Source organism: Sphaeramia orbicularis, chromosome 12 (assembly GCF_902148855.1).
Source record: "Sphaeramia orbicularis chromosome 12, fSphaOr1.1, whole genome shotgun sequence".
Taxonomy (NCBI): domain Eukaryota; kingdom Metazoa; phylum Chordata; class Actinopteri; order Kurtiformes; family Apogonidae; genus Sphaeramia; species Sphaeramia orbicularis.
The window spans coordinates 17,644,673-17,656,114 of NC_043968.1; the positions used below are offsets into that span (position 1 = coordinate 17,644,673).

Here is an 11,442-nt window from a genome sequence, read left to right on the forward strand (position 1 = left end):
GGATGTTGCTGTTAATGAGATATAGACAAAGGAACAATGGGACAGCTCAAGATGACAGTGTTGTTAATTGAGCTAAAAGATTTGAAGGCCCAACATAAAAGGGAGAGTTCCACTCTCTGGACCAATACCATTACCGTTTGGCTGAGCTCCAGGCAGCTGATCCCAGCCAAGCCCAGTGTGGCACACAACACCAGCACCCTGTAATGACACTGGGTCTTTTCACCTACTTTCATTTGTCACAGAGAGTAACCATCTGTTAAGACTAAAGATCCATATCTTGATTACTCACATCTCTTCTGTCTGAATGTGATGCTGAGTTTACTGAATGATTTTGTATCACACACACACACACACACACCTACACACACACACCCACACACACACACACACACACATACACACACACACACACACACACACACACAAATAATCCAGAATTTACAAGGTTTTATTTGCTAATGTTCTGCATAAAAGTAGCATATATCTTCAAAAGTGCTACCTGCTTAAACCTGCTTAAGTAGGTGTAACTTATACATATATATACATTTACACTGTGTGAGAATGCATATCAATTTATGTATTCATTTATTATTTTTGCTATGTAAGTTGTGACTTCTTGACCCTGCTATTTGTGTTATGTATGTTTAACCATGTTTGTAGTAAAATAAGAAAAATAAAGTAAAAAAAAAAAAGTAGTATATATCAAATGAACTAATTTAAAAATCATCACGATCATTTGTTTTTACAGTGTCACATCAAGCTAAAAGATGATAAAGGTTATGGTCTCTGTATGGGCCCTTAATCACCTAAAACAAGTCGTATGTCCATAGACAAAGACAATAAACTACCATGTGTCCATAGTAACATAAGTGGACAAAGTATTTTTCAATGAGACCAGTAACCTTACTGATAAAATATGTTTCAAGAAAATGTTTGGCATAGTCCAGTCACTGCAGTGCAGACTGGTTTAAGATATTAAGCCTCATATAGACATGACTCACTGCTGCACGACTCCTTGGCGTTGAATACTGTTCAGCAAAAAAATCCTGCACTCTGCTTGTATTATATCTGCTCCAGGCTTGACAATAGGAGGTGCTTCAGGAGACTACCCTGGGACTTTGATAATTTGCACATGGATTAATTACTTTTTTATCAAAGTTAATTGAATGCACTGTGTAGTGTACATGTATATGCAGATGATAGTGTTTTACCTTTATTACTGATAAAAATTGACAAGTCAGCAGCACTAACTCAGGATGGGGTTGAGTAATATAATGTTCAAGATACTTATAACAGTGAAAATAAATGTAACCGCAAATAATGAACACATTATAGGTACACTGACCTCTTTTATCTGAGATTTTTAGTATATTCTTGGTTAAAAGTACTTTAGGACTACATTTAATCATCCAGTTTCCTCAACAAATCAGTTTTCATACCTAAGACAAAAATGATTTTACATTTATAGCAATAATTATCTTTTTGATAATACTTTTGGCTCTGTCACCAAACAGCTCTTCTAAGATTAGTCGACAGTAAATTTTTGCCACTACTGGGAATTAGCTCTACTGATCTACAAGACTTAAAAATGTGGGCACTTGATTAATGAGCTGTCCATTAGTGAAATACGATGATTTTAACTGGCTATATTTTTTACAGAAAAGATAAGGATTTAGAGCACATGTGTGATGAAGACCTTCATTTGTGGGAAGATGTAACAACAACAAAAAAGAAAAATATTTCAAATTGATTCATCAAACAAAACCTTAACCCTATAACACCAAACGTATCATATTTGATACATGAGTTATAAAGCCCCCTACATGATCAGTGTGATATTTTTTTCTTGAAAAACCTGATGCATACAATTAGATACATGCAATACACAGATAATCCACCAGGGCAGAGGAATTCATTTACTAGAGGCCTTTCCAGTGACACTACAAGACTGTCATTAATGAGGAAGGAGGCAGAACTTTGCCGATTTTGAAAAGGAAAGACCAATTTGTTAGACATGTTTGTGTTATATTATGTTTTTGTTTGTTCAAAAATAATAACATTTGAGCATTGAGACCCGATGTATTAAATACAATACAAAATTGAAACTCATACATGGAAATTGATATTTGAAAAAAAAAAAAAAAATGTTTTGATTGTTCAGAAGGACCAATAAAGGCCCCAGTTTCAAAGAACTGGAATTTTCTGTCAATGATTTAATGGTTCAAACTTTACAGGGTTAAAAGAGTTTTTTGTCATTTTCTGACTTATTTGTCTGTCACAAGAGAGACACAGGAGACTGATGGGATAACATGTACTAAAGGGCCTGAGCTGCTGCAGAACCTTTTTTACAGTTACGAGGGGATCTACCAGGAAACCCAGGCTACTTTTAACTAACAGTGACGCTCTAAGTATCAAGTAAGTAGGGTGCTTTACCTCATCTATAGCTCTGAATATGTGTGTGCACATCTAAATCTTTAATGTGGATACACTGCTTGGCTGGATTTGGACAAAGCCCGGGGGTTGTTAATTAGAGTAAGTGCCCAACACAAGCACTGCAAACGTGGCCGGACATGACCGCTTCAGATTCTCAGAACAAAAACCCCTTGACCTTTGTCTCACACGACCCTGACACAGACCAACTGGGGACCTCACGCTGCCTGTTGGTGCAGGTATGAGTCTATATTTAACGCGTTCTTCCAAGGACACCATGTGAATGGCCACTTTAAGAGCTGACATTGTGAGTGTATGTAAAGCTTGCTCTGTATGCGTGTTATTCCATATGAGGGAGACAGAGCATATGTGCATGCATGTGTAACAGAGTGAGAAAGAGAAAACGACAGATAGACAGAGAGAGCGCTGGTCTATTTGTGGTGCAGTTTTTTCGCCCTGACAGGCCGAGGCGGTGGGTGGAGAGGGGAGTGACAGCAAAGGCAGACAGACAGGGCTTAATAGAAGTGTCATTCATTCACATCCAGCGCCACGCTACAGAGTGTCTCCAGCCTCCCACCACATCGTCCTGACTGTGAAGCCGTGATCAGTGGGCTGGAATCCCTCTGTTTACCCTGCTAAAAATAGATTCCACACACTGCGATGACGTGGCATCTCGTGACAAGCGGTACCCCCTCCCCAGCTCCCCACCACCCATCATCCTCCTCCTCCTCCACCCTCTTTCATCAAGACTGTAGCACAGAACAAGTCATGCCGTTATTGGTATGCAACCCTCGGCCTGGCTGCGTGCCGCCTCACCTTAAATCCTGTCTGTCTGATCTTTAGGGAGTAGGGGGAGAAAAATCTGGTGTGTTCCAGGAAGAGACAGGAGGACATGAGGGGATCGCATGAATTTTAGGGGCGAGGTTAAGGGAAGGAAAAGGAAAAGATGGATGGATAGATGGAGAGGGTGGGGAGAGGGGGGAAGGTGTAAGGGGGGAGGGTAGAAAAGAGGAAGTAAGCTGGTGAGAAGGCACAAGTGAAGGAGGGGGCGGCAATCAATACTATGACTCATTCTTTCTGCAGTGGCTACTTCCTAACAGCATTCATTAAAGCAAACCTAATCATTTTGGCCCCATAATTAGATCCTGTGGAGCTCCATCTTCTTTCCCTCCCCACCACACACATTAAAATCATGCACGATGAAGCTGAAATGGGAGGAAACAGGCCTCTGTGCATATCAGATGTGCTGATAGGGCAGTGCGACCTGCTATCAGAGCACCTGCCACAACCTCAATAAGTGATGCGCATTTCATTCACTCAGGAATACACTGGAAATATGGAAACACTGGTGTCTGTTCTCTTGTGCATCAACTGCCCACTCAACAGGTCTGTCTGACCATTCATATTGATAAACATTCTTGCACCAAAACTACATAGATATAGTACAGCTGAGGTCAGAGGCTAAACACATACACCATAGCTTAATGCAGTCAGAAGAAAAATTAACATGGATTTAAATGAGCAAATTATGATTGTGACTGACATGTTTCCGCTGCAACAACTCCTTTAAAGGAGTGATATTTAGCTTTTTTTAAATGGAAATATGCATTTAAAACATTTTCCTGTGGTCTACATAAACTGTAAATGCTATGCTTGGCTTTGAATCCTTCATTAATTCAACTCCACAGGTCCATCTTCAACCCTATTTCTGAGTAATGACACCAGAAAAGTCGTTTTGAGCGCTGGCCCTTTAAATCTAAATGAGCCACTTCCTGCCCCACCTCCTCCAGGTTGTTGGCTGTGCTGCTCTGTCCCGTTCAACCAACAACTGAACATTTTAGGTAATCAGCTCCAAGTCTGGACATATTTTCAGTATGGGCTACAACCGCTGCTGCTGACAAACAATTATGTCGTACTCAGAGAAATGTTCATCAGAAGTCTTGACCTTATATGTGCAAATGTCGTGACGTAACTAGTTATAAAACGCAACAAATTAAGCAGGAATTAAAATGCGTTGAAGAAATCCATTTGATTTTTGCTGGAATGAATATAAAGATAGCTTTGCAGCACCTGGAGGGTTCAAATTCAAACTTTATGATTTATTAGGGTCCAAATACACAAATAAATGTACCAAAGACTAATAAAAGTAGGTTTAGTAACATATGACCCCTTTAACTCTAACTGACGCAGTGTATAGCCTCTCATTTCTAAAACAACCATCAGTTTGATAAAGCATAAATACTGGACAGTGTTTCAATGGAAAAAGGTCATGCAGTCTAATGAGTCCAGACTGACTTTGTTCCAAAATGATAAATGAAGTGATTACCCATCATACCTAGTGCCTACAGTAGAAGGCTGTGGGGGCAGTATTATGGTCTGGGGTTGCTTCAGTTGGTGAGATATGTGTCCATAAAAGTGATGGAAGTAAATCTGATATTACATAAGATTACTGAAATGATGCCATGGTGAATGTGTCCCATAATCACAGCTAAAGGCTTAATAATAAGTCTAAATATTACACGGTGTATGCACATTCAAAAGCTCACAGTGTATTATTTAGTGATATCTAGTGGTGAAGTTGCAGTTTCCAACCTTTTTCTTCAGTGGCTGCATTAAAATTTTAGATCCAGTGGTTGTTTCTTCCATTCTGGATCTTTTTAGTTTAACTGTAGTTCACATTCAACAATAGTGGGTGATAGAGATGCTGCATATTAGCTGCTTCAAAACAGAAAAAAGATGGAAGATGAGCTTGTCTCTGCGCTACTGCAGAGACATGGAGGAGCAACATGGTGGACTCTGTGAACTGGGATTCACTCCTACAGTAGATATAAATTATTTATTCCAAAGTAATGAAAATACAATTCTCATTCGGATGTGATTATGTAGTAACATTCCATTTCTGTACTTCTATCCTCCTAAATTTGACCAAATCTCATACACTTGAAGTTTAATTTTGAAACATATTCCCTCTGTTAGTTCATTTAGCTCAACTACTAAAGAGCAATATTGGAGGAAGAAGAGCGAGGCTTGAAAAACCCATAAACAATATCTCAGACGAGCACACCAAAGATACTTAGGACTAAAGATGAACCGTTCCAATCTGACCAATCACGTTTGACACTGTGAGTCAATCGTATCAGATCCCAGATGATGACGACCACTCTCCTAATATTTACCACAGTTAGTCTAGTAGAACAGCTGACTGGACTCAGAGAATAGTCCCATCTTTGAGTTTGGTTATTTGGTTATTTGTATATTTGGTTTTGAGATTATAAATAAGAAAAGAGACACAAAAAGTCATGTATGTCTGGTGTTTGTATATGAGCATCACCTGTTACAACACCTCAAACTGTCATCTGTCTGACAAAATCATGATTTGGTTAATGTTTATATCTCATCAAGTGGAGTCGTAACTGGCTAGTCTGGTGGTAAGATATTAACCCTTTCATGCATGAATTATGAGACCCTTAATCAAGATTTTTTTCCTGAGTTTTTTTATTCCTCTTTAGGCATGAAAAAAACATGCCTAAAGAAAATTTTCTTCTGAACCTATTTCTCATGGAGCCGCAAAAATGTCCACTCAGCTGGACACCATGCGTTTAATTTTTGAAGCAAATAAACATGTATTTACTGATATATTGTGTGAAAACTATGAAATAAAAACATGTTTAATGCTTATTGTAGGTAATTCATTTCTCAGACAGGGGTAGTTGTTTGTTTACTTGCTTTACTAGTTTGTCTGATAAATGAATTACCTACAACAATTATATGTGGAAGACAGTATGAACCTTTACCAGACATTTTTAATGCTACTTATCTAATGTTTTCTCACATTTAACTCTCTAATACCAGCCATTACTCAATTCATGGAGATATAATACAAAAAACCCAACAACTTTTGTTTAAAAAAACCTGTTAATTACAGACTAATAATAATAAGATCAGGTTTATCAAGAACAGTAAAATTACAGTAATGGTATGAATTGCAGTGTATGAGATGATGCATAAGCGTTCACTGTGTTGGCTGATATGGAACTAAACAACAAAATCCATGAATATACAATAGAACAGCTGTAGAAAAGCTGTCCGCTGTAGTGACCACTATTCACGAAAGGGTTAAAGTTCACCACAGAGGTTGTCTGATTGTTATTAAACCAGCTGTTTATTAGTCGTTTATTCAATGGACCTGAGTCACTTCTCCAATACGACTCCATTCAGACATATCAGCCTCTGGTCTCACATCGTAGACCCCAGAGCCATGAGGTGGTTACATCTAAACACTGGAAACGTCATAAACACTTCATAAACCTGATGATGGCATCATAAAGTAAGTGAATTATGTATATTTGAGGACATCAGACACAAAGGTTAAGCTTGTACATGCCATAAATGGATCTTTAAACATGTGTCCTAAATGGTATCAACATGATTTCAGACCAATAAATTCAAGATTTTGGAGTGGCCTTACTTTAATTCAATAGAAAATTGAAGATGCAGGTTCAAGAGGACAATGTGTAAACTACAGCTGAAATGATTAATTGATCAATAGACTCAAATCGATTAAAAAAATTATTCGATGACAGTTTTTCTGAATCAAAGCTTTGTTTACTTCATGTTTCTGTTGCTAAATATCGGTGTCGCTGTTATGCTTCACATGTACGCTTATTGTGATGCACATGATTCCAGGATCAACACAAACAACATGGAGTGAAACTCATCAGAGACCAGGACAAAAAGGCAGAAAATGTCCATATGTTCACTTTTCTTCACCGGAACATCACTCACTCTTTTAAACTTTTAAGCTTTCACACAATCATTAAAATATTTGCCCTTATTTTTTTTAAGTTGTTGATAAGTTCTTATAAACTTCATATATAAAACACTTTTATACTGTTGTTATTGTTATTTCTATGTAGATATTTTTTAAACTTCCTTTTAGTTTTATCATTTTTGTGGTTGTTGGTTTAGCTGGTTCTGGAAAAAAGGACAAGTTGTTTGTCACTTTCAGACAAGTCTATTTCACATTTTTACATTTTTTTTTCATTTATTCAAATAATTATTCAGTCAAATTGAATTGACTAGAATAATTGATAAATTAATCAATCACAAAAATAGCTGCAGCTCTGGTGTGAACCTTGTGGTCGTTGCCTCAAGATCACTAAATTTTAACATCGAGGTTATACAGTGCATGCAAACTTTGACCCTGTTAGAGTTAGAAATTAAAAAAAAAAAAAAAGTGAAATCTGAAATGAATAAGCCTCCATTATTATTCTAGTATTATTTTAACGGTATCAAAATAAAACTGGTGAGGTAACTGAGCTAACAGAAGGAACTGAGTCTGAATGCATTTAGACAAGGTGTGTGTATAAACCACTAAGTTGTAAATATTTAAACCAAAGGGGAGTTTGACAAACACATTGCTGGTTTAACAAATGCTTCCTAGAAAGTCCTGGCTCCACTGCAGTATCCGTCCAAAATAAGACCACTCTTACATCAGCACCTTGAGGGTTTTTACTCAGCGTTTCTAAGAATATTTCCAGCTCAGTATGTGTGTGCACTGTTGGCAGGATGCACAGATACCCTGCAGTATGGACAGGTGAAGTCTTCTATATGTGGAAGGAAGTGGAACAAGTGAGAGAATTAGAAGAAAAGAAATGCAAGATGAAATGAGGGAAAATTGAGACACGCCTGGAGGAAATGTACAGTTTTCTTGTTTGATTAATAATTCAAGTGTTCAGTAATTAAGAAAAAAATCCCGCAAAAATGCAATAACTTTGTGTTTTATGCAAGATTTTAGACATTTTCTGTTCTTCATTTTCTAGTCTGGGTTTTTATGTGCAGTAGATCACACTGGTGCATCAAACTATTGATCAAACCAAACAAGAAATATAGCTGCTGGGTGAATGTGACAATTTTCTGACATGTTAAAGCCCCCAAAAAATCATTTAACTGAGTAGGAAAATGATATAATGCTGGGTTGTATTCAAAGACATCTAAATTTATACGCACATAGATTATAGCTGGATGTAATCTGATTTAAATTTCACTTCTTACACATCAGGATTATGTATATAATAACTGAAAGTGACAGGACAATATTTAAGTGTAAAACAGATCATTAGGTGCTGATTTCCGTGATATACGTTTATATGACATCTATTACAAACCTAGAAGAGGAATTTAGATTATTTACTGGAGAAAAAAGTACAATATACATTTTTAAAATACCCCAATACAAGCATTTAGGACCTTATTTAAGTAAAAGCATCTTAAGTATTATCTGCAAACGTATGACAAGTATAATAATCATTGTGCAGTAAAACGGTTCCTGTCACTGTTTTATTCTTATGTATGTTTTTGATTAATTGCACTGCTGCATTCATGTTTATGTTGTATTTTACTGCTGTACATCTTTAATGCAAGCCCATTTCAGCTACTTCATATTTTGCTGGTAGTTAAATTTACATGATTGAATAATATTGTATAAGATAATCATATGTTTGTGGAAATTCTCATCCTGTGGGAAGTGTAAATCTCTAAAAAGTCAACTTTTCGTGGATTCAAACAGCTGGTTTTCAACTTTGTGACAATGCTTTTTCCAGCTAAACCAAGAAGGTTTGGAGAATTTTCACAAACATTCACACACACGCATTGATAAATGGTTTTCCCTGGAGAGGAAGGGGATGGAAAACTGTAATCTGAAAAGTAACTACAGCTGTCAGACAAATGTAGACGGGTAAAAAGAATAACATATACATATATACCTCTGAGATGTAGTGGATACGAGTAAAATAAAGCCGCATAAAATAGAAACACCCCAAAATACCCCTCCCCCCTCAAAAAAAAAAAAAAATACTGAACTGCATCATGCACACTGGACTGAGTTCTGCATATTCTGTATATTTGTCCAAAGCACTTACATCTGTATATCATATCCATTGTACCTAGTGTAGATATTGTTAATACTGTATATTCTGTCCTTCCTGTATTTGCTGCTATTCCACTAATGGCTGGACGCTAAATTACATTTTGCTGGCTTGTACTTGTACATGTGTAATGACGATGAATTGAGTCTGAAATACCCCAGTGCAGCAGGTCACAGTGGGTTTAAGCCCTTGCAAGAATCTGAGATTTCTGATGTGTATTATGCTATGTAAAACACTGACCCTCTGCATTATATACATATATACAGGGTGGGGAAGCAAAATGTACAATATTTTGAGGCAGGGATTGAAAGACAGTGTATGACCAATTAGTTTATTGAAAGTCATGAGAATTTATTTGCCACAAGAAAATTTACATAATAGAAAATGTTTTAATTCTATGTGTCCTCCTTCTTTCTCAATAACTGCCTTCACACGCTTCCTGAAACTTGCGCAAGTGTTCCTCAAATATTTGGGTGACAACTTCTCCCATTCTTCTTTAATAGTATCTTCCAGACTTTCTCGTAATAGTTTTGCTCATAGTCATTCTCTTCTTTCCATTATAAACAGTCTTTATGGACACTCCAACTATTTTTGAAATCTCCTTTGGTGTGACGAGTGCATTCAGCAAATCACACACTCTTTGACGTTTGCTTTCCTGATTACTCATATGAGCAAAAGTTTCTGAAAAGGTATGGATAATAGTGTTAGGTATGATTATGACATCAATATATGTTTGGTTTCAAAACAATTGACGTAGTGCCTGCTGAGAAAAAACAACTAAATGTTCATTGTAAATTTTGCTTCCCCACCCTGTACATATATGCACATGCACCTAATATTTAATGTGCACTAAATACAGCACTTGAGTGGAAGTACATATCCACCAGTGGTAATCTGTGCCACCTGTAGTAATGTTAGAGGTTGATAAAGGACACATATCTGCACATGTATTGTATCATCCTGTCAATGTCATGTTGTGGATCTGCTGGATCTGGTGTGGATCTGGTGTGGATCTGGTGGACACACACTGCTATGGGCTTATGAGCAGTGAACATAAAACGACAGCATGAACAAAGCAGCTCCACCAGAGGAGAAAACATCTGTAAGTGAATCAGCATGACCAGGTCGATGGCTGTCTTATCTGAGAAGCAACAACAGCAGCAGCAGCAGACTCACCTGGAGCTGGTCTGCAGTCCTGGTTACTCCTCTGGGTCCGAGCCCTCATGCACCATCATCATCATCATCATCAGAGGGGGGGTGGGGGTGTTCGGCAAATATCACAGACTGTGGACGATGTAGTGTGACAACGCAGAGCAGGAACCTGCCACAACAAAACCTGCTGGTTCAGATCTACAGTGGAGGATGAGCGGTGTGTGTCCCGTTGTCCTGCCCGCGCGGCGCGTTCACTCCCCGGTGTGTCCGCCTGTCGGTGCCGCTGCTCGGCACGCCGGTCATCACCACCTCCGTCCTCCCAAACAGGGCAGTCCTCCTGTGCGGTGGGCAGTGGGATGCCGGTGGAGGAGGATATGATATGCACCGGTTTACAGTTACATCAGATCAGCGGACAGAAAAGGAGAAAAGCGCCTCCAAGTGGCGGTCACCTGCAACTTATTATTATTATTATTATTATTATTTTTATTTTCTTAAGTTTTTATTATTAAAAAAAACATCTCCTTGTGCTGAAGACCTAAAAACAAAAATTGTATATATTGTCGGAAAATAATTAAAAATACAATAATTGCAAAAATAGAGTCGTATTATGTCATAATATCGCGAGAATAACCTCTTACTATTGAAAGCAGAAAGACAAGATTAAAGTGATTATCTACCAGTCACAGTTATTAAAAATTCTTAATTAAGAACAGTAAGTCGTATTTTATGAGAAAAAGGTTTAAAATGAATGAAGTCGCCCAAATTACCAGCTGTATTTAATAAAATAAGATTAACTGCTTTATTAAGTTATTCAACTTCTTAATTTCTATTATAAATTTTAGACAGAATTACACCTTTACTTTTGAAATATTCTGAGTTATTCCTCGAAATACGTTATCATATTGGTCATTTTTATTTAAAAAGCACCTTTCTC

At 37.5% G+C, this 11,442-nt stretch overlaps 1 protein-coding gene across 1 annotated transcript in view; it reads right to left on the reverse strand.

The window, feature by feature from the left end:
- Positions 1-10,811, reverse strand: part of pitpnm2 (phosphatidylinositol transfer protein, membrane-associated 2) — a 60,990-nt gene extending 50,179 nt beyond the window's left edge. The window contains exon 1 of the mRNA XM_030150962.1: positions 10,533-10,811. The gene's annotated coding sequence lies outside the window, so the exon portion shown is untranslated. The remainder of the gene's footprint in view (positions 1-10,532) is intronic.
- Positions 10,812-11,442: the final 631 nt, after the last annotated feature.